Source organism: Athene cunicularia (genome assembly GCF_003259725.1).
Source record: "Athene cunicularia isolate RWA chromosome 7 unlocalized genomic scaffold, athCun1 chr7_part1, whole genome shotgun sequence".
Taxonomy (NCBI): Eukaryota; Metazoa; Chordata; class Aves; order Strigiformes; family Strigidae; genus Athene; species Athene cunicularia.
The window spans coordinates 12,116,641-12,140,617 of record NW_020799107.1 but is presented as its reverse complement, the minus strand read 5'-3'; the positions used below and the strand labels follow the sequence as shown (position 1 = coordinate 12,140,617).

General features: G+C 45.7%; 1 protein-coding gene across 1 annotated transcript in view; it reads left to right on the top strand.

The window, feature by feature from the left end:
- The window catches only part of FAM207A (family with sequence similarity 207 member A), a 58,881-nt gene that overhangs the window by 21,624 nt on the left and 13,280 nt on the right, over positions 1 to 23,977 (top strand). The gene's annotated exons all lie outside the window — the stretch shown is intronic.

The window sequence follows — 23,977 nt, the reverse complement described above, 5'->3', positions numbered from 1 at the left end:
GGCACCTGCTGGTTCTCATTGGGCTGGGGGGAGAGGTTGCTGTGAGAGTGTTGTGTATTGCGTAAGATGGCAGAGCTGGTGATTGTATTAGTGCCTCAGGGCTTTTGGGAGCTCTAAATTGTTCACTGAAGCGGGAAGAGCAGTTGAGAGGGCACAAAAGCAGCAGCCACCAGAAATGTCAGAGGCTGGAAGAGGCAGTGAGGCAGTGTTTGGCCCAGTTCCACTTATGGGGCAGTCTGTGCGCCCAAGAGGGAGGGAAGGACGCTTGAGGTGCTTGGGCACCTCCTGGTGATGTTGAAAGAAGAGGGTTAAGATTCCAAATTAAGCAACTTGTAGGCTTGTGGGAGAGTGTCTGAGTGTGGTCACATCGAAACCTTGGAACATACCTAATCTCAAACAAAGACAACACAGAAACTCCCAGGGTAAGAAAGCTGTAAATTTCTGCTGTGGAGTTTTATGTGCACGATTTTGGAATAAAATCAAGATGAGAGTGTATCCTATAGTAACCTTGGGTAATTATAATACTAAACTACACACCCACTTGTGAATAATGAGCATGCTAATTAGGGGACCTCCCCAAATGTTTTATACATGAGATAAAATGTATATGTATGATGAGGGTGGGTGAGAGTGGATAAGGAAGTCTGAGAATGCCAATCAGCTGCGTTTTATTACTACAAAAAAGGAATGCTTGATGTGTTCAGAGTTCTGGCTGGTGTTAGATGCCTGGCACCCTACTCTGCAGACTAGAAATGGAAGACAAATATCTTGACTCTGTGTGTTGATTGGCTCTTTGCACACTGCATGAAGAACCCAGATTTGGGACAACACTGGAATGAGTGTTTTCATGGGTTAGGCTCGCTGGACTATGTAACCAACAACACCACCACCACAAACACCACTGTGTCACGTTTGAATGCTAGAATGAGTAAGACCTTTTCAAGGTTAAAGGGCCATTATGATCATAACAGTCTTCATGCAGACACTGGGTCACCTTTGTCTTTGCTTTAGGGGCTTCACTTGGCATCTTCAGTCTTGATGTTGTGGTGAAGTGTTTACTTGTCAGTGGTAGTCAGTTTTATAGTGCTGCAAAGAAAAAGTCAGCTTGTTTCTGGTCTGGGCATAACTTGCCAGCCCTTTGAGCTAGGAGGGCTGCGTGCTTACATCAGGCAGGAGAGGGTACCTGGGTGCACCAGATACTAACCTGCAATAGGTACTTGAGATTGGGATCGAGTTATCTCTCCATCCCATCTCAGACCAGAGCTGTGTGGATTTCTTGCCTTGTACTTCTCCAGGCGATTATTTGTCTAGCTCCATTCTTCAAATGCTTTCCAGATTTGAAATCTGCTATACGTGCTCCAAAAAGAGGAGAGGGGAAGCATGGGCAGTGAGGCTCCAGTAGTGTTAAGCATTGCCGATCCTGTGTGTCAGTTGTTGCCCGACTGCATGTAGACAAAGCTGAATGGTGCGCTGGGGGCTGAAGGTCAAATACATGCCTGTCACAAACTATTTGGGAAGCTTTCCTGGGTATTCTCACCCCCATCCTACTCTGTATTTATGTTAGTGTTGCAGAACTCTATGTGTGCAGCAGTTTATAAAGCCACTTACAATGCAAGTGGTGTTGGAACTGACTGATCAAAATGTGTCTGGGATTGAGCTAATAATTCTTAGGTTATGTAAATAATGAAAGTCTGCGGGCATTATGCAGGCTGAGATGTTGAGCTCTTTTTCATCTCTAAATCTAAAATTATCTTGTATATGTTGACTGAGCAGGTTATCGGGTAAAAGAAATTAATGTGATTATATTTAACATATGGCTGTTCAGCGGTAGAAGGTACAGTTGGATTTTCAGTTCCCTTGGTGCTCCCAAAGTGTTAGGTGTTTGGGTTTCCTGGTGTGCCAGAGCTCCGACAGCTGCAGATGGCAGGATTAACTCCTTGACGTACGGTTGTGCAATAGATAGGACAGCATGGGGAGGGGGAGCGCACTACATTAATCTGCCACAAAGACTTAAAAATCAAGGGCAAGCTCTGACATGTGATTACTTTTTTCATTTCCCTGTCAATGCGTGGACTGTTGGGAGTGGGGAAACAAACTCACACCATGGGGAGCCTGAGACCAGACATGTTAAAGAATCCAAGGAAATCTGCCAGGAAAAGAGAATTAATCAACAGTTAAAATAACAGTGGAAATTTTGCTGTGGTCCTAATGAGCTCTGATCAAGGTTCAGAGTAATTACTTCATGCACTCTGATTGGAGCAGCAAGGAATCATCTCTAGAAACTCTGCTGCTGCTTTTTTTCCTGTTGGCATATAGACATCACCTGAGTACTCGTGGCTGTGAATGTATAGAAGGTGGTATCAGGGTTCTCTGAGCTTTTTTAGCACAGGAGCAGAAAAAGCACATGTGCCTGTCATCTGAGAAGTAAAGCCATCAGCCAACCTGGATATATGAGCTTATAACAGTGTCTGCAGTCAAATGCAGTCCTGTCAGAGCATTTGTGTTTATCTGTAGATCAGTTTTTCAGCATTGATGCTAAAGGCGTGGAATATGAGCAATGATTAAAGGATCAGAGCTCTTTTGCCTGGAAGAAATTACTGTCTGAGAAAAGAAGAGCTGATGAAGTTTGGTAAAATATGATTGCCACAGAGGTGAAGAGAGTTAGACTTATTCCCAGTCTCTTCCAGTGAGATAAGTGGAAGAAATGAACCTGAAGTAGAAAATGCTGGTTTTAGGATGGGCAAAGATCCTTCAGGAAAATGACAGTTAAGTTGTGGGACTCCTTGCACATAGGTGTTCTGAATTTCTACTACCTGCATGGGCTTCAAAGTAAGGGGTCAGATCCCCCCATATAAAAATACATTAGGGGAACTGAATGCACCCACTCTGTACTTGGACAGTGATCACTGGCCCTGTTGGTATTGGCTTGCATGAAGCTCTGGTCAGGCCTGATGTGTTCGTAGCCCAGTGGTACTATTTACTAGTGGTAAAGCTGGACACCAAGGTGCAGACTCAGGTCCTCAAAGTGCCTTCTGTTAAAGCTCTACGGGGTTTTTGTGTGTTGCTTCTGCGGGTGGTTGGCAGGAGCAGAGGGAAAGGCAAGGGGGGAGGCTGGCCACGGCTGTTCCCAGTGGGCGTTACGATGGGCTGGCTGCAGCTCTGGCGTGGGTTGCATCTTCGGGTTTCCATTGGATTTGCAACCCTGGCCTGCAATTGCAGGTGATGTCTTATCTCCTAATTTGCACAGGTGCTTTAGTCTCCTCTCCTGCATAACTGAGCAGCTGGATTTGTAATGCTATGGAGAGGTCTTTTTTGTTTGTTTGTTTTTTTTTTTTTTTCAAACACATGGACTGCTAATCTTTAATTATTTGAATGCCTACCAGTAGTGGCTGTCGACCTCTGGGGAGCCTTGCAAAGAGGAGGTATTCGAATGAAACCACCAAAAGGATAGAGGCAGCAGGCTTCCTGGAAATGTGCAAGAAGGATGTTCATGCAGTAATTCTGCCATTTGGCTATTTTAGCATAAAGTTGTCACTGTATTTCTAATGAAATTTAGAAACTGAAATGAAAGGGTTAAGAATCTGACCTTGCACAGTTGCCTTTAATACAGTTCTATGGCAGACCTGCTGGAATCTAGGGGAGATGATTAAAATATTTCAGGGGTACAAGTTAGGCTTTGGGCTTTTTCATCCTTTCTGTCTGTAGCGTTCTAACTGGCTGAAAATTGCTAAATCTACCCAGTCTGTTTTGCAGTCATTAGTCTGTACTGCTTTCTTCTCTCCTGTGCTTCCTGCTGGCCTTCAGATCTGTCATGGTATTAATTGGTGAGGAAAAAAGAAGAGGAAAGAAATTTTTTTCCTGCATACAGCAGGAGTTTGCTGGCAATGCTATCTCAGGTAAAATACAGAAATGTAACACATAGCCTTTCTGTAAGATACGAGGCATCTGCTCTGTGTTTCTTGCTTCAAAATGGGGTGTGCAGATTTTGTCTGGAAAATAAGGTCTACAACCAAGACTGGAAATATCAGCTATTGTAGCACTGAGGAGGAGAGGAGAGGTTATGATTAAACAAGCAAACAGGGAAAGAATATAGTAGACAATAGAAATGCTCCTTCTGCTGCCTTGGAAGAAGGGTAATCTGAGCCTAAATGGCTGGGAAGCAACTGTTTGGAGGCTGGGTGGAAAGGCAGAGGCAGTGTGATTGGATTAACTGCACAGCATTGAAGGGCAAAATTCATGCACTGCCTGAAAGAAAATAAGGTGGAGCGAGCCCTTTTTTATTCTTTTTTGTTGTTTAGTCTCACCCAGGGTCAGGCACTGGAGGTTCCTTAGAAGAGGCTTGAACCTTCTTCCCACCCCTTTGTCCCAAGCAAAGGGTGCGTCTGGTTTACATCCTGGTGTTTACACCTGGTTTACATCTGGTTTACATCCTTGAAGCCTGGAGCTTTGCTCTCCTGGGCTTGAGCATGTGATCATGCTTGTTCAGTGCTTCAGGGACAGCCAGGCTTAGAGTGGCAAGTTGTCCCATAGCAAGTCTTGACCTAGAGAAGAGAAGCTTCCTGTCACGTCCCCACATCTACCCCTGCCCTGCTGTGGTGTGCCATACCAAATTGTGCCAGCTGGTGCAATCATAGATTTCCACCCTGTAGCGCATGGCCAGATTTCTGCAGCAGTTTCAGGTCTGCTTAAACTCTATGGCCAGTTTGTCGGGGTGATAGTGTGTAACGTACTGTCTCAGTCCTTCCACCACCAAGCTGGAGGCAGGAGATGTCCTTCAGTTTCACTGTGTCTGTGCTCCTGCTCTCGGCTAATTCATCACAAACTGCCAGTGTTAGGCAGGGTTGTGTAGGACTGGATTTCAGCCCATCCCACAAGAGGGTTGGAAGGAGTAAGAGGCTGCCCAAGCTAGCTAACAGAGAAGCAGTCCCCATGGTGAATCTGTTAAATGTACCTCTGATGTTTGATCTCTGCATTCTGCAGTCGGATTGTGTGGTCTTCTGCCTAAACTCTTCTTCTCACCTCACACCCATTCCTAAAGCAGACTAGAGCTTTTAGTCCCCTCCTTTGTTTCTCTTCCCATTCTGTTTTCTTCTGTTCATTGGCCTATTCCAAAATTCAAGCTGTGTCTGTTTGTTCCTTCTGAAATTCCCACATGCACATCCAACATGAAGTTTCTGTCATGCTTGCATCTTTTCTTTAGCAGCCACATACTCTTCTCTGGGTGTGTGGTCTGGGCCAAACTGGACAGTGGTGTGGCTGATGCTGTACCACTGATTTTATATGTATCTCACACTCTGTATATGCCTGGGACCAGTTATGAATTTGCTATTTGCAAACACACAGCATGTAAGACATGTCAGTCAGGCCACAGAGGTAGGCCTATGAGTGCCACCAAATGTTACGAATATCTACTGTATTTTTCTTCTTGAATCATCAACATTTTATTTCTTGCTTTTTTCTTTCCTGAGATCCTTTTTTTGGGGAAAGTTTAGTGTCCAGAGAAAGTCAGCGAGAGACAAGGAGGCTGGACCTCCTGTTAGAGTGATGAGGTGTTCACACACCAGAAGGAAGGAGCCTGTCGCTATAGCAGCGGGTGCAAGGATCCCACTTGAAATTTGAAACCTTTGCACGTGAGATGCTCACACGCAGTAAGGCTGCACTGAGTGTGCCTTGGCCCACGCAGGAGAGCATCTCTCTGGCTGCCTGCTTTCTTCACATCAGGTGTTCTCCAAGAGCCAGTGCAGGCACTTTCTTCCTTGTCATCTGTATCTGAAACCTACTGCACCTTTGTTGTGCTTGCACAGCCTCTTGCCACCAGCTTCCTGGTGCAGCTTTGAGCTGATAAGACTTATGTTTTGTAGTCTTGGTGGCCTGACCTCTTACCAAGGTCTCCCTTCTGGGTACTGAGACGGAGGTGTTCACATCTAGAGAGTGAGTAGGAAAGGAAGAGAGAGTGTGGAGGTGGTAGAAGGCTCATTCATGGGACAGTTACAGGACCATAGGAAGAGAGGAGAGGTATTTGTGCCATGAGAGACTAAACTATTCAGCTGTTACTTAAGTCATCTGTGGGGAAGAAGAGAGGGAGGAATACGTTATGTGGCAGTGTTCATCATAACTGTTCAACAGACAGATGTGGTCAGGGTTCACCCCAAAATCTCTTTATTCAGAGCATGCATCCAAGTTTCCTGTTGGGAGTCCACTGCCAGCTCCTCCCCTCCCTTGCCTCCTCCTGTCTAACAACATGGCTCTTCTGGAGTCAAACCTGAGCTAGCGTCTGTGTCTGGCTGGGAAATCAAGCCATGGTGTCATGCCAGGTCTTGTCTCTGGCTGTCTTCCTTCTCCTGTGCCACATGTTGCCTTATTTTCCAATAGAGCCACAGTGGCTGCCTTTTGGCTGTTCGGTCTTCTAATTAGTTCCTTGGGAAGAGGCAGAATCCAGCTGAGAAATCTGCAGCTAGAAACATAAATGGAGAAGGTGAAATTGCAGAGGAAGGAAGATTTTTCAGGCTGTTGATGAGCTGGTGTTAAAGCTGGTCAGAAACTGCCCGTTTGATGTTGACCCTTGAGCTGTTTCTGAAGTCACTTCTGTTTTGTACTTCCAGGCTGCTATCAGGGCGGGAATTGGTGCTGAGATGTTTGATCAGGAAATTTTTTTCTTCCCCTCTGTCTGATGGTGAGAAGTACACATTTCTGTGATTCCTGTGGGTGGGGGAGCTGTGCCTGCAAGGTGAGGGATGGAGTGGGTCAGCCTGACCTTTGGACAGTGAGCTATGCCAAGGCTAGATACAAGGCTCTTGGCCCTTTGAAGTAGCATGGTTATGCATTTTTGTTGCTTGGTTTGAATAAACCTAGAAGAATCTTGAAATCAGGATGTATTTCAGGATCCATCTCAGCCTTGCTGCTTCTTCTGTCCCAAAATATCTACAGGATTTTCACACCTGGGCTCCTGGCAGCATGCAAAGAGCAGAGGAGAGGACTGCACTCTGCCTTAGAACAGATTTATCTCATGTTGTGGCAGTTCAGCTAATCTAATTAGAGTAATTTAGGCACAAGGCAGTAGTATTCCTAGATTGCAATGCTTCATCCCTTTGGGTTTTTTTTTAGCATGAGTTTAGTAGATGATTGAGTATTTTCTGGTCTGGGCTCTATGAAGAAAACTAAAACAAAAGAAGTCTCCACTCATCAAACTCTGAAATGTTGCTTAATTTCCAGTGTCCTGCCCACTGCTGGAATTACCAAGTTAGAGGTAATAGGTAATTACCTCTGGGTATTACCTAGAGGCACAAAACAATGATTTTCCTGTTTCTCTTGTTTCTCAGGGCTTGGTCAGTGCTGTCACTGCTGAACCTCTAACTGTGACAAGATCTTTCCCACATAGCTTGGCATATGAGCTCGTGTACCATATCAGAACAAAAGGGTAGCCAAGTTGGGTGATCCCATCTTTTGACAGCAGGGAAAACCTGGACACTATAGCAGTACTTTCCTCAAAATGCTTAACTGGCACTTAAAAACTTCCAATGCCTAATAACTATTACAAAAACCAAGCTGGTGATCTGAGGAAGTAGAAGGCTGTAGATACCATCGGTGCCAAATCTTTTGATCCCTGCTGTTCCCCTAGCCCTGAGAAGTTCTGTGGACATTGACTCTGCCCTTGCTTGTAAGCCCATCCGGGGGACTTGGAGTGCTCATGTGCTCAGGCTGGAATAAAGACAACAGTTGCTCTAGAGATATGTTGCTACTGATAAATTTTAACTTCTGTCTAAAATAGACGATAGGCTCTTTAGATCTTGGGGCTGAAGTCTGCAAGATCGGTCCAGCTGCATCAAACAGCCTGCCACTGCTGATGATGAGGTGTGCTTCCTCCTTCCCTTGCTCCTGACCATGCATCTTCCTGGCCTGATGCTGACTTGATTTGGTTCAGCTCACTAAACTAGCAGAAAACTAACCTGGGTGGAAGTGAGTTAGTTTCTTCTGTTGGAGGTGCACCAGAGCTGGGGTAGGAGAGTGTGTGGGAAGCATGGCGGAAGGCTGCTGCTGTTGCAGCAACAAACTCTTGGGTAAGCAAAGCTGAGCTCTCGTTTGCCTACACCCTGAGCTGCTCTTCCCTGAAGTCTGCCTGCTGTTGTCTCTGTGCCAAGTTTCCAAATGTCATGTGTTGATAATGCTGCTGGTATCGATACTGCTGCACACTGCATGTCGATCTTTCCAGAGGAAACTGCCCTATCTGTGTCATTAACAGAGAAGTCGATTGCAATTGATTTTTTTTCTCTAGTTCCATTAGAGACAAGCAATCCAATATTGCATTCAGTATTCCCTGGAGCAGGTCAGCACCTTCCAGACCTCTTCCCAGCTCTCCAAACAACCCTTGAGCACCCTGCCAGCATCACAGAAGAGTCTGAGAAACATGTCTTCCCTCTTCTTCATAGACTTGGACTGAGGCGGGACGCCATGCTGAAGACTTAAATTAGTTCTTTTCTGTTTGCATTAGAAGGAAATTATTCTGATCTTTAATGTGAGTGTGAGGCCCTTGTGCTGAAGTGACTGCTCTTGCTGTGCTCATGGACATTTGCTGATGGATGGGAGCAATCAAGCCCTTTAACAGTAGGTGTGGTGTTGGCGTACAAGAGACCTTGGAGTGGCATGCTGGAAACATTGCCTGTACAGGCATGTAGTGGAAGAGGCTGCTAGTGTGCCAAGAAAGCAGATTTACTGAATGGAGTTTATTAAATTAAGTCAAGGCTCCCCTCTATGCATAGTCTAGCAAAGGCTGAGGATTGCATACTTTAGGCGTGGCTGGCTACACTTCAGTCTTTTATTTGTTACCTGACATATTTTTCTGGAATATCTTCTTGGTGGAATCCCAGTTTGATTATATACACTGAAGGACTATTTCTGCTTATTGGAAGGTCTTTTGAGGTGGGAAAGCAGAGGGGTGACATTTCAGCTTCCTTGTCACACCTCTGCCACTGTTCTCTGAAGTTAAATGGCAGACTGAGCCTGAAGGCCATACAGGTCCCTGGACCTTGGTGGCAAGATGGTCCTTCCTACAGATCAAGCATTCTCTCTGCTTCCTGAGCACGTGGCCTTGCTGAAAAGGAGGCCTGAAATAGCTATTTGCCACAACAGTGTTAAAGGAACTAACTCAGTCAGGGCCATCTAGCAAATCCCTTTCCTCAGGGCTAGATTGCAACTGGGCTCTCACAACTGGAAGGCAGTGCATACTTCAGATGCTAATTTAGCAAATCTCCCAAGGGGAGGCAGGGAAACTGTTAGCTGGGAAGGATACTTGTGTTGATCTTCAAGAATTTTCCGAAGATTTCTCTGTTTCACACATAGGCTTCCTTTGTGTCCTTTTATTTCTGGACACTTGGAAGGCAGGGATGGTTTCAGGAATAAATTGTAGGCAGTCTTCTCTTAGTTTGGGCAAGTTCAAGTCCTTGTTGCCTTTGGAATAGTGGCTGCCATGTGGAATGGTGGGATGCAGAGATCAGGCTTGGAAATTACTTTTGGGTCATCTGTCCTGTTTAAAAAGTAATAGGTTCAGATTTTTCTGCAAAGCTCTGATTTGCATGAGCACAAGTTATTTCTGAAAGAGAAGATGTTGGGGTGAAGTACTTGATGCCCTTCTAGCAAACTAGACTGAGGAAGTAATGGTGAGAGGAATCCTTTCCTCGCCCAGCTCTTCTCTGCCTTCTACTATGCCTCTTGAATGCTTATTCCTTCTCCACTGATGAAGGAAGAGGATAAAACTTGCCTGATCTGTGCCTCATGTGCCCTGTGGAGAAGGCTGAGTGAGTAACCTCTTCAGGTCACCACACTGGGAACAGAAATGGTCATACTGCCTTCCTGAAAGCATCTCTTCTCCAGGCCTGTCCTGGTGGGCTTTCTGTGTGCTTCGGTTTTCTGTGGCCTCAATTGTCTGGCAGTCCTGCATCTGACTGCTGGAAGACAAACCTCACTGTACACGTAATAGTGTCTCGTGGATGTCCAGCTTACCTTAATGCCCTTGTTTCTGCCTCTTCCCTAGCTGTCCTGCTTTCCCCCCCATTTGTCTCTGTGCAAGAACTTCATCCTTATCTTCCTGTCATTTGAACCTATCATTTCAGCCAGTTTTGACATTCTTCTCGTGACCTTCATGGCTCAGTTCTTCCTCCTTCGCTGTGAAAACATCTGTGATGTGATCTGTTCTCTCCACTGCGCGCGCTGCTGAAACGCCTGTACAAGTCCCACTTATTGCTGTTCTTGTGATGGTTTTGGTTTTACGTGGAACTTATGTATCTGCATTGTATACCCAGTTCAATTTCTGGCTGACGTTGTATTGCCTGGAAATATAATTAAGTATTGATCACAGAGCACTCAGCAGTCAAATTACTTAATATATTAATTATGTGTAGCAGTATGTCATTCCAGTAATGTTTGTTACCTACCAGCTTAAGTAGCATTGTGTGCATGTGTTGAGAGGAAGGGTGTAGAGGGACCTTGGAGTAGTGGGCTGTTTGCTTTCCTTTTTGCCTTTGAATATTGCAGGTCCCTCAGCCAGTGGTGGTCTGGGCATTGCTGTTTTGTTGGTACTGTTGTTTCTTGCCTGTTCTGCTTGTTACTCTCTACTGGTCATAAATTTCCAGGAGAAGCCCTACACCACCTCAGTGGTTACTGCTAAATCCACTTGCCTGTTGGAAGTCAGGCTGGAGTACTTCCAGTTAACATCTTGCCTTCTGGGGGCTTCGTGGAAAATGCCAGCATGTCCCTCACTCAGACAGAGTGAGTGTTAGTAGCTGACCTGATTTAGGAGCTGAGTAGCTGCTTGCTGGAAGATGCCTTCCTCTGCCAGGCCTCCACATCACAGAGAGTGCAAATAAATGTAACTTGTCCTCTTTGCTCCCTGGCAGTCTCCACTGCTCCAGCTCCCACACCTCCCTTACACCTACAGAGAGCCTACAGAGAGCCATTGTAGATAACAGGGCTTAAGAAGCACAGATGGGAAAAAAACATTTCTCTGCTGTGAAGTCTTGCTACCAATCCACATTGGATTCTGTCCATCAAAAATCTTTGAAAATCTCTGGTCAGAGGTGGCCTTTAATATGAGCTGTGTGCTTAACCAGCTGTGCCTGCTGGCTTCCCCAGTGCTACAACTAGCATAAAAATATCAGGTAGCCTGACCTCAGTGAATGTGGTGGGAGATACAGAGCTTTTTACTTTGTGTCCCTCCTGCTTAGTTACTGCAGCCTGTGATGAGCTAAACCCCGTTTTATTATGAAGGTTTTAAGACGTTTGGGGAATTTAAATACTGGGCTAGCCAATTACGTGGCTGTTCATATCATAACAGTTGCAGTGTAGCAGGACCTTGCACTTGGCTTTGTTGAACTTCATGGGGTTCCCATGGGCCCACTCCTCCGGCCTGTCCAGGTCCCTCTCGATGGCACATCCCTTCCCGCAAGTGAATCAGCAGCACCGCTCAGCTTGGTGCCATCCACAAACCTGCTGAGGGTGCACTCAGTCCCACTGGCTATGTCATTAATGAAGGTACTGAACAGTACCAGTCCCAATAGGGACCCCTGAGGGATGCCACTTGTTACTGATCTTGATTTGGACTCTGAGGAGCCAGCCTCAACCAAACTAGACAGTGTGAATAAACCTGCAAGAAGTATTTTCAAATACTCAAGTCAGATTGTCCTAAAATAGAGTGGATGGACTGTAGAGTTGGAGTCCATGGTGCCTGTGGTACATCCTACTCTGTATGGAGTGGACGGAGCTGGGATGTGACTTGTGGGACTTGAATGTTGGGAGGACATTTAGATTCAAAGCTTGGAAATAGCCATAAATTAAAACAAAACTTGTATGCTGCTTGGAGAAGGGTGAGAGGGTCTGTCATTGGCAATATCATTTATAAAATGGTTTGCTGTGTAATTTTCCCCTTTGGAGGAATGCTTGTTGCTGACTCAGGCGATGTCAGAGTGAGGTTTGCCTGCAGAAGGCTGTCTCTATTTTTGTACGTGTTTTCCAGTTACATCCTGCACTCTTTGTAAAGCACACAACTTTGTAAGAATTTTTTTACCCTACTAGTGTAGATAGAACAACCTCTCTCCATGCTTGAAGGCATCTGATGGAGTGGTCCTGCAGGATGTTTGGTTATTGTGAAACAGTCTTAGGGCTGTTTTTTCTTTATAGAGTATTTTCTAATGAAAAACTGCCTAAAAATTCATTTGTATCCCTGAACTGTTTGGGAGGAAGAGTCAAAAAAATTAGGATAAAACTCTGAAATAATTTCATTTTCCCATGTTGTGTCTTTTCAAAACAAAGTAAAAAGCATTACACCAAAAGGATTTTGGTGGAGATAGTTTTGTAATCTCTGTTAATGTATCCTTAAATTCTGAAGTACTTTGAATTTGGAATCCGCAGGCTTTCCTGGGATGGAGGAAACCATTTCCCACAGATCATTACTATTTTAGCAAGAGTCACAGCAAGGCATGGTGTGCTTCTGCACGGTAAGAGGATGGCAGCCAAACAGCAGCCTGGTCTATGGAAAACTCTACAGACTAGCTGCAAACTCACATGGCCCAGGGATGCCCGTGCTGTGGCTGCTGCTTTGTGCCACGTTTCCATGCAAAGCCTGTTCTGAGAGCCTTAGTAGGCTTACTAGTAGGCTTACTTAGTAGGGCTTACTGAATACTTCTCCAGGATGGAGAAGGGACAGCGGAGAAGGGATAGAGCAGTCCTTTTGGCCCACATAAGGATCTTAAGCTGCATGTTACTGGGGAAACGGCATCTCTTTCTGCACCTTCATATGTATTTACATCAAAGTAGATGCAAAGGGATGGTTGAAGGGGCATCCTTGTCTTCAGTTTTAGATAGCATTTAGTGGTGCAACTGTTTTATTAGCATCTCTTCTTTCCCCAGCTCTTACTGTCAAGTAAAGCATATGCTGCCTTTGCTCAGCAGTACCAGAAGGTCTGAGCCCTTGGGATTCCTTCTGCCTCCCTTCCTCCATCTCCATCCAAGGAAAGGTCCAGCTGCAGCTCTTCCTACTGGCTGCATTCCTGTCTTGTCCATTGATTAAGGCAGAGGTTCCTGCAAGTGCTTGTTTCACGGAGTCGCATAGTGAATGTGGTCCGGTTGCCTGTCCTTCCCTATTTCAGTTGGAAGAAATAATTTCAGATGATACCATCTGTCTGCATCTCTGCCATATCCTGTTTTTCCCAGTGGAGGGAGGGAAAATGGCTTTAGATGCTAAATCTGGATCGAGGGAATGAGGAAAACTCAGTGCTTCTAACAACAAACCAACAAATCCATGAAATGTATTATCTAGAGAAAGGGGGGTGGGGGGTGGGGGTGGGTCCACACATAACACATTGTAGTGTCTGCTGTAATCTCTGAGGAACAGAAAACAACTCCACAACTCATTCTAGGTATGGTCTCACACATCCCTCTGTGTGCGGCTGGTCTGCTGCCAGTGCTGCGGTGGCACCTGACAGTGACATATTTGCCTGTCTGACTCAGAAGTCTCCCTCTCTGCTTGTGCAGTTCCTGTGAACATCATTAAATAATTATTTTTTCCCTCTCTTCCCTATTGTTGTCTGCCCTCTATCCTTCCCCCAGCAGCCCGTCAGGACACTGCTTTGGCCTTGAGGGAAATGCAGTATAAAATGAGCTTCTCTGCTGCATATATTTTGAGGAAGAATACCTGTGGTTAAAACATAGCTATGGTGAACATACAAGTGTTGATAAACGTACAAGTAAATATGAATAAACAGCAATTATGTCTAAACCTCCTTTGTGCACAACTTGCAGGAGCTACAAAATTTTTTGTGGAGGGTGGCTTCAACTATAGAAAACTGCTAAACAGTAAAATCTGTATTTTGGGTAAAACAGAAGTCTTTTGTCTGCAGTCCCATTAAAGGAGCTTTTCAGAAACTAAGGGCTAAAGTGGAGAATTCAGGTGGGAAGAAATCTGCCTGTTGTTAAACCTAGGGAAGGAGATTGATAACTGGTTTGCAGGGTCACCACTAAATCCATGCATTGGGAGTGCAGTAACAAGTAACACTGAACAGAGCTGCCTCCTCTAAGGAGCTGAAATAGCATATATGAAGTGATAGGTAAGAATACACTTGTAAAAGAAACGTCAGGTACCAAAACAAATGCAAGAGAGGTTATAGGAAGCAGTGGCTGGAAATGGAAAACTTCCCTAGAGAATACCCATTTAATTGTCTACTAGCTAATATACAGTTGAAAGACAAGGAAATGAAAGTGAATTAATGCTTTCTTCCATTTTGCAGAACTTACAAGCACCAGGTAAAATCAAGTAGTATTGCACTTTTCAGATCTAGATCTTTTACTATGTAATACTGCAGAAGGTATCAAACTACTGATTTTTCAAACTCTTCAAAGGACAATGTAGTCAAAGGTAATCTTATTAGCAAGAATAGAAAGGATATTTTGGTGAAAATCTCTTTAAAATACAAGCCTGCAAGGTGCTGTCAAAAAGCGTAGGGATGTTTCAGTATTCTGTCTCCTTTAGTAAGCCCTAAGGAGAGAATTTACCCATTGGTAAACATGAATTACTTTTGGTCACAGAATAAATCTCATTCCAGATATTTGTTGCTGTTTAAGCTTTTGTAGAAATTGTATTTTATTCTTCCCACTGCTCTCTATCAAAACTGCAGTATCCACACAAATGTTTCTTATGCATATATCTTTCTGTGTTGTTAAAATATAAATTTTTATCCTCTGTGAAAGGGGAGTTGCCAGCTGTCCAGATTGTTCCATGCTGTGGACTTCCTGGACTCTACTTCAGTGGGTCTGCCTTGGTGGTGTCCATGGTTTTGTATAAACCTTAAAAATACTTGCTGCAGGAGATAAAGACAGCTCAGAACTACACCTCCACGTGCCCCCAGTACCTTGTTTTCAGGTTGCGATGGCAAACCTGTGAGTCATTGCCTTACAGATGCCTGCTTGAAGGAACTCTGTTGCCAAGGTGACTTTTCAAATACTGTTTTTGCAAGGACACGTCTTTTCTGACAAGGGAGCACAGATTTGTGTGCTTTCTCACTGCACGTAAAGCAAGGGTGGACTCAAAAGGGAGTGGATCTGTCCACGTCGTGCTGGCCAGCCAGGAAGGTGGGTTGCGTCCTGTCAGGGCAGCTGGGAAGCTCTAGCACTCCCTACTTCTAGTGCTCTTGCCTTACAGAAAACAAACTGGAAAGCAAAACCCTGCAACCCTGCATGATCAGCGTGTGCTGAGGCTGATCTGTGCTAAGCTTGTGTGCTCTGCTGGTGGCACTGATCTTTTTTGAAAGCAGCAGCAGGCAAGGGTAGGGATGAAAAATCTTCTGCAGCGCTTTCCCACACCACACCAGGCAAGTGTTTTGTTTTTAGGGCAAGTATCCTTCCTAAAGGATTGCCCCCCTATAGGGGCATTGAAAGTAGGTGCTTCAGTGAAAAGTATCTGAAATTTTTTTTTGGATGTTGCACAAAATTCTTAAGGTTGGGAGCAGCCTGCTCAAGCAGGGTCAGGTACAGCAGATTGTCCAGAACTGTGTCTAGTCAGGGTTTGAATATCTCCACGGATGCAGACCTGGAGAGGCTCTGTAACCTCTTTGGGCAACCTGTTCCAGTGTTTGTCTACCCTCACAGTTAAAAGAACATCAAAATTATCCCCAAACCAAGTGTTTCAATGAGTGCCCATTGCCTCCTTGTCACTGGGCACTACTTGCGAATAGACTAGCTCCCTCTTCTCCTTCCTTCCCATCAGGTATTTGTGCACATTAATAAGATTTCCCCTGAGCCACTGCTTTTCCAGCTCTCTCAGCCTCTCCTCAAGTGAAAGATGCGCCAGTCCCTTAATCATCTTAGTGGTGTTTAACTGATTCATTCCAGTAAGTCCATATTTTTCTTGCATTGGGGAGCCCAGAAGCAGACCCATTGCTCTAGCTGTAGCCTCCCCAGTGCTGAGCAGAGGGGTAGGATCACTTCCCTTGGCCAGCTGACAACACTCCTCCTAACGCAGCCCAGGACACCATTGGCTGTCTTTGTTGCAAGGGCATGTTGCTGGCTCATGTTCAACTTGGTGGCCACCAGGACTCCCAGGGCCTTTTCCGAAAAGCTGCTCTCCAGTGGGTCAGCAGCTCTTTGTTCACATCTGGAAGAATATGACACGGAAGAGAGGAGATAGATGGAGAAGAGGAAGATAGCGATGGAGGGGGGTTACAGCACTGAGCTAGTGGGAAGGTCCATCAGTTGGTGCACACACACTCCACAGCCCTTCCACTTGGTTTGGTTTTGACCTTTCTCACTAATTGCTCAGGAATCTGTTAACTAACAGCATTACAATTCCACATCCAGCTCAATGGAGGGATTCCAAGTACCCTGTAGCAGTGTGCAGTCTGCCCTTGCTGTAAGCCTTTCCCAAAGGTCAGTGCTTATAAATGGAAACACAGCCCCTTGTATCTTGGCTGTTGCCCTTTTACACTTTCACATGTGATATAATGCTCAGGGCATTCTCCACTACTTCTTCCTATAGCTGACCTCCTTGTCTCTGTAGTCTTTTCATGTCAAAGGTATGATACGTGTCAGTCATGCTTGCATAAGGAAAGCGCCCCCAACACACAATTTGGATAGTGATGTGTCTATTTAATTTTGGGTTTGTTTGACTCTAAGCATGGCATTTGAGACTGGGTGCTAGTGACACCTGAGGACCTGAACTCTCAGGCCTCTAGGGATTTTTTTTGGAAACCCATCTCTGCAGAGAGCAAGTGCCAGCCTTCTTGCTGAAGGGAGCAGAATTTTATTTTTCTGTTGTATTGGAAGAAATGTCAAATTGTTCAAAACTTGAGTAAGAGATAGGTCAGAAGTGTCTGTGGCAGAGATAAGAAGGGGATAGTGATGAGTCTGCTTTCAGTCCTAGCTTATACCACAGCTGATCCGGGCTGTGAATGTATGGGCTGCTGTGGCATGCTTCATACCCCAAGCTTATGTACTCCTTCCCAGAAATAGTGTGAGTGTTGGATGAAAGGAGGAGGAGGAAGAAGAGCAGCTTGCTAGGTTTCCACAGGCAAGGGAAGGAATTGGCAGTGGAACAGACACTGCAAATCCTGTCAGACCAGGTCTCATTCCCAGCAGGAACGGGGAAGCAGGTATAGTGGGTGTGCTCCCAGTGCGGGTTGTGTGCTGCTTGTTTGCAAAACTTTTGCTAGGGCTGAATGCCACAACTTTGGGAAGGCTGATGTCTTTGGGAAGTGAGGGCTGTCCGTGCTTCCAGGGGAGCCTTCCCCCTGAGAATCAGGTCATGAGGGCTTTGCATAGCACCATCATCCCCTGTATCTGAGTTACAACAGAGGAAGCTGCTTTACCGTATGGTAATGCTCAATGCCAGCGTACAAGCACACCAGCTTTCTAACCTGAGAGCTGGCAGAGATGTGCTTGTTCATGTTCTTAAGGAACACCTTGAGCAGATCAGACTTGTTTCCCTTAGGCGAGGGAGGGTAATGCATGGTGGCATTACGGGTCCGCGCTCCCCTGGTGCTGCCTGAAGCAGCATTTGGCCTCAGCTCTACCATCTTGCACTTCGTGGAGACTTGACTCTGGGGCTTCTACATGGGCAATGAAAGCAAAGAAAGCCTCTGCTCTGAGATGGCTGGGGCCATGAAGTTGCCCTCAGAAGCCAGCGGGTGGAGTTTCTCTGCTAGCAGTAGCATGGCAGTCGGTTGGAAATGGTCAGGTTTCTTGGCTGGGTGTGGAAAAAACAAGGCTCTGCTGCAGACCTACAACTCCTTGGATCAGCTTGATCATAAGAAGGCTTTGCCATTCATTCTGCCTCACACGCAAACATGGAAAATTCTCATCTTCCATGGCTGTTTCTTATGTAATTTGCTGCGATCAGAGAAGGCTCTGCAAGAAGGACAAGATGGCTCACCATGAAACCTGAAAGAAGTTTCATGAACTGAGCTGTTGGGAATGTCTCCAATGCGCACTGATGCTTGAGCCTCATATTTCTTTGGACTGGGTGACTTTTTGTAAGGCAGAAGCTGCAGCAGCACTTGCTGGGAGCTACTGGGCCTAAAATTCACTGTGATCACGGGTATTTAAGCTGTTTACAGGGCTGAACAGAAGGCAAATACATGCTAAAGAAAAAGTAACTGTTTTGGACATACCATTCCTTGACAAATGAGAATACCCTACTTGTGCTGTGGAACTTCTGGATACTTTTGGAGGTCATCTTGCTTTTTTGTTGGAAGAAATGTACACACACTTGTTGCATGTACATTGTGGGTTCTTAAGTATTACAGCTCAGAGAGTACCTAGAACTGTTTTTTCATAGGTGCAGAAAGAGACATGAAGGGAAGTAAGTAGAAAGTAATCCAGCATCTTTTCTCGCAAAGATGTGTTGAATCCAGGCAGCAAGCTGACCTGTCTGGTGGGTGAGGATACACAACTGGAGATGCTTTTTCTAGCAAATGATGTGGACCTCCTGTACTGGTGCAGTAGCATCCTCAGCAGTGGCACCTTTTGCCAAATGGTGTTTTTCTCTGACCACGGAAGCATTTGAGAAAGAGATGAGGAGCTATTTCTTTCACTGCTTCTGTGCTCAGTGGAAGAACAGCAAGAGGGTACCTCCAAGTCTGCTGAGCATGGAGGTTGGTTTGGCTGTTGCTCACTGTAGTCATCTAAGACTCCTGACGAACAGACAGCCAAATGTGCAGTCAGAAGGAAAAAAGGATGGTGAGTGGTAGCACCTATGTTATTCAGGCAAAACTGTGTCTGTAATGTGATAAGGACAAATGAGTTTAAAAAATTAAAACTTTAAAAAGGGGGTCCTTGCCGCATGCAAGAGCTCTATTAGATGTCAAATGGTTACTGTTGATCCCCTTGGCTTTGCTTAAAGCCAGGCTTTCTGAAAGATGAATTCAGTACTTGGTTCACTTTGCCTGCTGTAAGCAAGTCCTCCTCTTCCTGTGGGTGCCAGCAAACACTTCTACAGCTGGTCTCCTGTGGGTCCTGGCTGCATCTCGTAATGCTTTCCTAGTCGGGAAGAGGAGAAGCAGCATGGCCTGTCTAGGTATCAGACAGTGGCACTGTCTGTCTGGTATCCTGTGTTTCATTCTCCCTCTTCAGTCTCACCGCCTACCCAGTGACTCAGCAGGACATGCTGATAGTAAATACACGATTTCTTTCAATTTTTTATGAGAAACTTTCCAAAACCAGCAAAATGTACGTGAAAAAAAACATTTCAGTGTCCTGGGCTAGTGCTGGGCCTGACCTAATTTGCTGCTCTCATGGGTGATCGCAGAAGGATGGGGGTAATACAGGAAAGGCACTAATGGAAATTCATGAACAAAATAAAGCAGAGACCACATGGTTGTCCTGCTGCCCCACAGTGCTACTTCTGTGGATGTTTCTCCCCTAAGAAGGCTGCATGCTACAGAAGTCATGGTGGGGCATTTCTCCCTCTGGCCGCACCATGTTGGTACTTTGTACGTGTTTTTGGGGAGGATAACTCCTGAAATAAGCTGACTTCTTTTCTCCAAGAGCAGAGAGCTCCAGGAAGGAGCCTGCAACCTGGCAGATGAGGTGGGCTCCTTGTAGCCGCTATAGCTTCTCCTGTGGGATGCTAACAGTGGTTTCTGGGATCTCTTGGGGCCATGAACTGGCAGTGTCAGGCACCTGGCTCACACAAGGCATTTTGCAGACCTTGTGGCATGGTTGGTTCAGAAGTCTAGGTTCCCCAAGACAGGTTACCTCTTTCTGCCTTGGTTATGAAAATAACCTTCCATCTGCAGAAGTGGCTTTAAGGACAGCGACCCACTGGGCCACCTTGAGCATCCTCCATGTGCCTGTCTGAGACTGTTAATCTCTGTGCTGGGGAGGGCTGCTGAGAAGGTGCATGCAGGAAGAGCAAGGATTTCTGAAGTGTGAAAAAGGCCTCAGGCAGAGGAGGAAGAGGAGGTTCTTTTACCTGTGGCATGGGATGAGTGTGTCTGTAGCACTTAAGACATTACTTGGGAGGAGGGCAGACATTGTGTCTGGAGTTGCCTTTCATGTACTACTGTGCAGATGGTGACTTCTCGATCACGTCCTGAGGGAAACTGCTCCTGCTTCAGACAGCATGTCACTTGTGTGCTTATGCGCCTAACTAGAGATGAGGCTCGGCTCTTCTGCAGGGGGAGGTTTCGTGCCCTTGCTGTAGCTCGTCAGAGCCCGGGGATGTTTACCAGGCTGGACAAAGGCATGACCTTGGTGCAAGGACATGAGTCGCACTGCTCCTCCCAGTCTCCGATGGGAAGCTGGGCTTGGAAGTAGGCTCCACTCTAAGTAACCAGGGGATCTGAGAGGGCTGAGAATGCAAATCCCACTTTAAATAGGATGCGTTCCTCATCAGGGGCAGGAAGAAAGCTTGCGGCCTGGTGTAACAATTAAGGGTGAACAAAAATAATGTAGCTTGTTTTAGAACATGAAAAGCAAATGCCGTATCCATGGTAGAACCTGCCCTGTCCCAGCAGGGGTTGTCATCTCTTCTAACACTGGTTCCCAAGCCTGCTCAGGGTGGCAGGGCTTGGACTGGGTAAAACCCGAACACTCTCCCCCCATGGTCTCTGTGCATCCTATGCAGGCTCCCAAGCTGTCTCTGGGGGCTCCTCTGAGCAAGGGATAAAAGACCTTGGATATCAACTCCCTGCTTCTGTCCTTGCCACCGCCAAGCCTCGGTCCCACTAGTGAACCAGGCTCCCCAGAGACTTCATGTTGGTGCTTTACTGGGAGGAGAAGTAGAGCTGGAGGTGGTGTGGTTGGGAGATGAGATGTTGGGTGGGGTGAAGGCAGCAAGCCACTGGGCTGGCTCCTGCAGAGCACTGGCTCTGCTGGAGGACATCTTGGCTGACTTTCTGCCTGGCCTCTGTTGTCCCTCAACTTTCTTCCTGAAGGAGAAAGAATACCTTCAGTGGTTCTGTTAGGTCACAGCACTGCACCATTGTCGTGTTTGCCCCACGAGGCTGCGGTTGCCATTTCCCAGGCCTTTTCAGTGGAAACGGGTATCAGACACTTTAGAAGTGACACTGTGTAATTTAAAAAAAGAAACAAACCACAAAAAACCCCCACCCCCAAACGCACCCAATCTTCTGCTTTTGGTGTACTCTGAATTTCTTTAGTGAACTCATCCTACAGCTGTAGGCATATACTCGTTTTTGCTGCAGTTATACAACTGAGGCTAAAATTAACACATCTGTTGTTATTTAACTTCAATTTATACCGTACCCTGTTTTGCCAAAATATTATGTTTCGAGCAGCAACAGCTTTACTGTTATGTATCATCAGAGTTCTGGGAATAATACTTAATAATACATGCTATTTCTTAATAGTTCATACCAGAGAGGGGACTTAATGCTTCACTACAGCTTTGCATGGTGGGGAGCAGATGCCTGGTGCTGAAGGCCCCTCCTTTGTTTGTGTGGCACTGCACAGGCACAGGTTTATTTGATATTGCTGCTCATGGCCAAGTCCTTGAAGTAATGTGGTTTCCTGGAACTGTGAAGCCTGTGTTTTCACCCTCTCGGTTGTGGAGTCAAATTTAAATAGTGGAATCTCAGGGAAGCCTGTAGTGTTGTGGCTTTAACCCAATCCAGCTTCTTTTTTGAATGCCTAGAAAGGATAAAGTGGGGACTTCTAAGGTAGGATATATGTATTTTTAGTCTAAGGAGTCCTTTATGAAAAGCAGACATATATATACATATATATATATTGATTCCTTCTTTAGTCTAAGGAGTCCTTTACCCAAAAAACTCAACCCTTTGGAAATGAAGGAAGCCATACTGAAAAAGTATCTGCTTGTTTGCCTTGAAAGCAGGATCCTGAGAATTGCCAGGAGTAGTATCAAATGCTTGATGTAGGAGGCAAAAAGCTTCTGGTTTTGGTTTGTTTTTTTTTTTTTAATCTGTTTATATTTGAGATGTTTTGTACTACACAGATCAGAGGGAAGAAAAAACGCATCCTCACTAAAAGGAAGAATTGTTAAGTTTACAGTCTGTAAACTGCCCTGAGCTAATGTAAGTGGGTTTTGCTCACCTTTCTTCCATGCACAAGGTTTCAAAGGCAAGTGTTGTTAAATTACATGTGGAATGGGCTGAAAGGGGGGACCAAAACCCTTCTGATTTCACAGAAAAATAATTAAACTGTAGCTCTGGTATGCCTTTGATCTTGGAGGTGCTTGCAAGCTAAACAAAAATAAAAGACTACCTTGGGGACAGTCTTTGTCATTAATTAACTAGCTAAATTCTGCCTCTGCCATTCTCCAGTGGATTTCCAGCGGCTTTGGCACTCGACAGCGCAACTGGAAGTTGCCAAACACAACTTGGCACCTTCCAGCTACAAAGCAGCTTCCTGAGGGGGTAGGTGGGGTACATAAAATGGAGGTGTCCTGGGAGCAGGCTGTGAAAAAGGGCAGAAACCAGCCGCTTTGCCGGCTGCTTGCAATGGGTGAAGGGAGGGACCCGGCTCCCCTCCCTGCACCCCTCTGGCGATCTGCAGCGGCCGGCTTGAGTGCCGGCCGCCAGCCCCAGCCTGCAGCGAGGTTGGGCTACTGCCAAGAAAGCAGCTTTTGTGTTTCCTTAAATATTCCACTGCTGTTTGGGCGGGGGGAAAGTCTGAATTGATGCTATTACTAGAATTGGCCAGCTGGCTGAAATTTTTTTTTTTTTTAATTTTCATTAACAAATCCTGCCGGGCTCTGTTTTCCCAGTGAAGCAATGAGCAGGTTTTTAGGCAAGGGGGCAAATCTCCCCAGTACCGCTGATGCTGAAATCCAGGCAGGCTGGGGCGGCCAGAAAGGCAGGGCGGAGGTGTCTCGTGCAGGCAGCCTTTCACAGGGCATCAAGGCATGATTTGGGTTTTGGCCTCTCATGATTCATCTTATTTTTTTTTCCTGGAACTGCAGAAATGTGGGGTGACTGGGGATGAGAATAGCTGGAAGTTGGCTACTGGAACATACAATTATTTGTTTTAGCGTCTGCTTTGATACCACAGCAAATGGATGAAGGAAATTTGCCCTTAATATTATTAGATGTTTGTCTCTGCTATTGCTTGGCCCCACACCCTAGCAGGGTTGTCCTGCCAGCCTCCGCCTAGCAGGGTGACTGGGCATCAGTGCTTTATGCAGGAGACGGAAAAATGGATAGCAGCATCAGTCACGTACAAACTCTCCAAGACATCCCTGAGCTTTGTAAATAAGTGATGGCTTCTAGGCGTGGTTTTATCTCTCGCTTCCTAGGTGTATTGACTACAATAACATATTTTTCCAGGTCACGAGGCAGTGAAAGCTACAGCTTTGTTCTCTGTGTCCTCTGAAAACTCAGAATATGGTGACAGTTGTTGACTTTATAGAAACCCTCACCACCAGCCCCAGCAGGCTTGTTCTCATCTTAAGGCATTGAAATTACTAAATTATGACCCTGCTTTTGTTTAAGTCATCCTGAAAGAGTCCCAGCTTCAGAGAAGTTGCCCACAGTGAGTTCTTTTCAGAATTGCATTGAATTCCTTTTTCCTGTTTCTTTTGGGGAGAAAAGGGGCATTTTTTTCTTTTCCAGACTTAAGAATAACCTAAGGTGAGAGGAGTGGTCTTTGGGGAGCTTGTTCCTCCATTGGCATTCCTGTAGCAGGATTCTCAGCACACTTAAGGAGAAAAGATGACTAAAGTCAATTTTGCTTTAAACACCAGAGATAAGATAAAATTTTACAGTGTCTGCAATGGATCCACAGTAAAAATATTTGTGACGTTACTTTACTTGGTATTGGATATCAGTGATCGACAGCTGGTTTCCAAGTACTGAATTTGGTATATAGCCTTTTTTTATAAGCTGTTAGTAATTGGCTGTTCCTTAGGGCTGCCATGGGTCTGGGTATTTCAGACCCTTTTCAGTCCTTCCCTGCCTGCCACGTGCTGTCTGGGCAGGTGTTGAGGCTGTTGGGCAGGTGGGTGCTGATAGCCGTGTCAGGT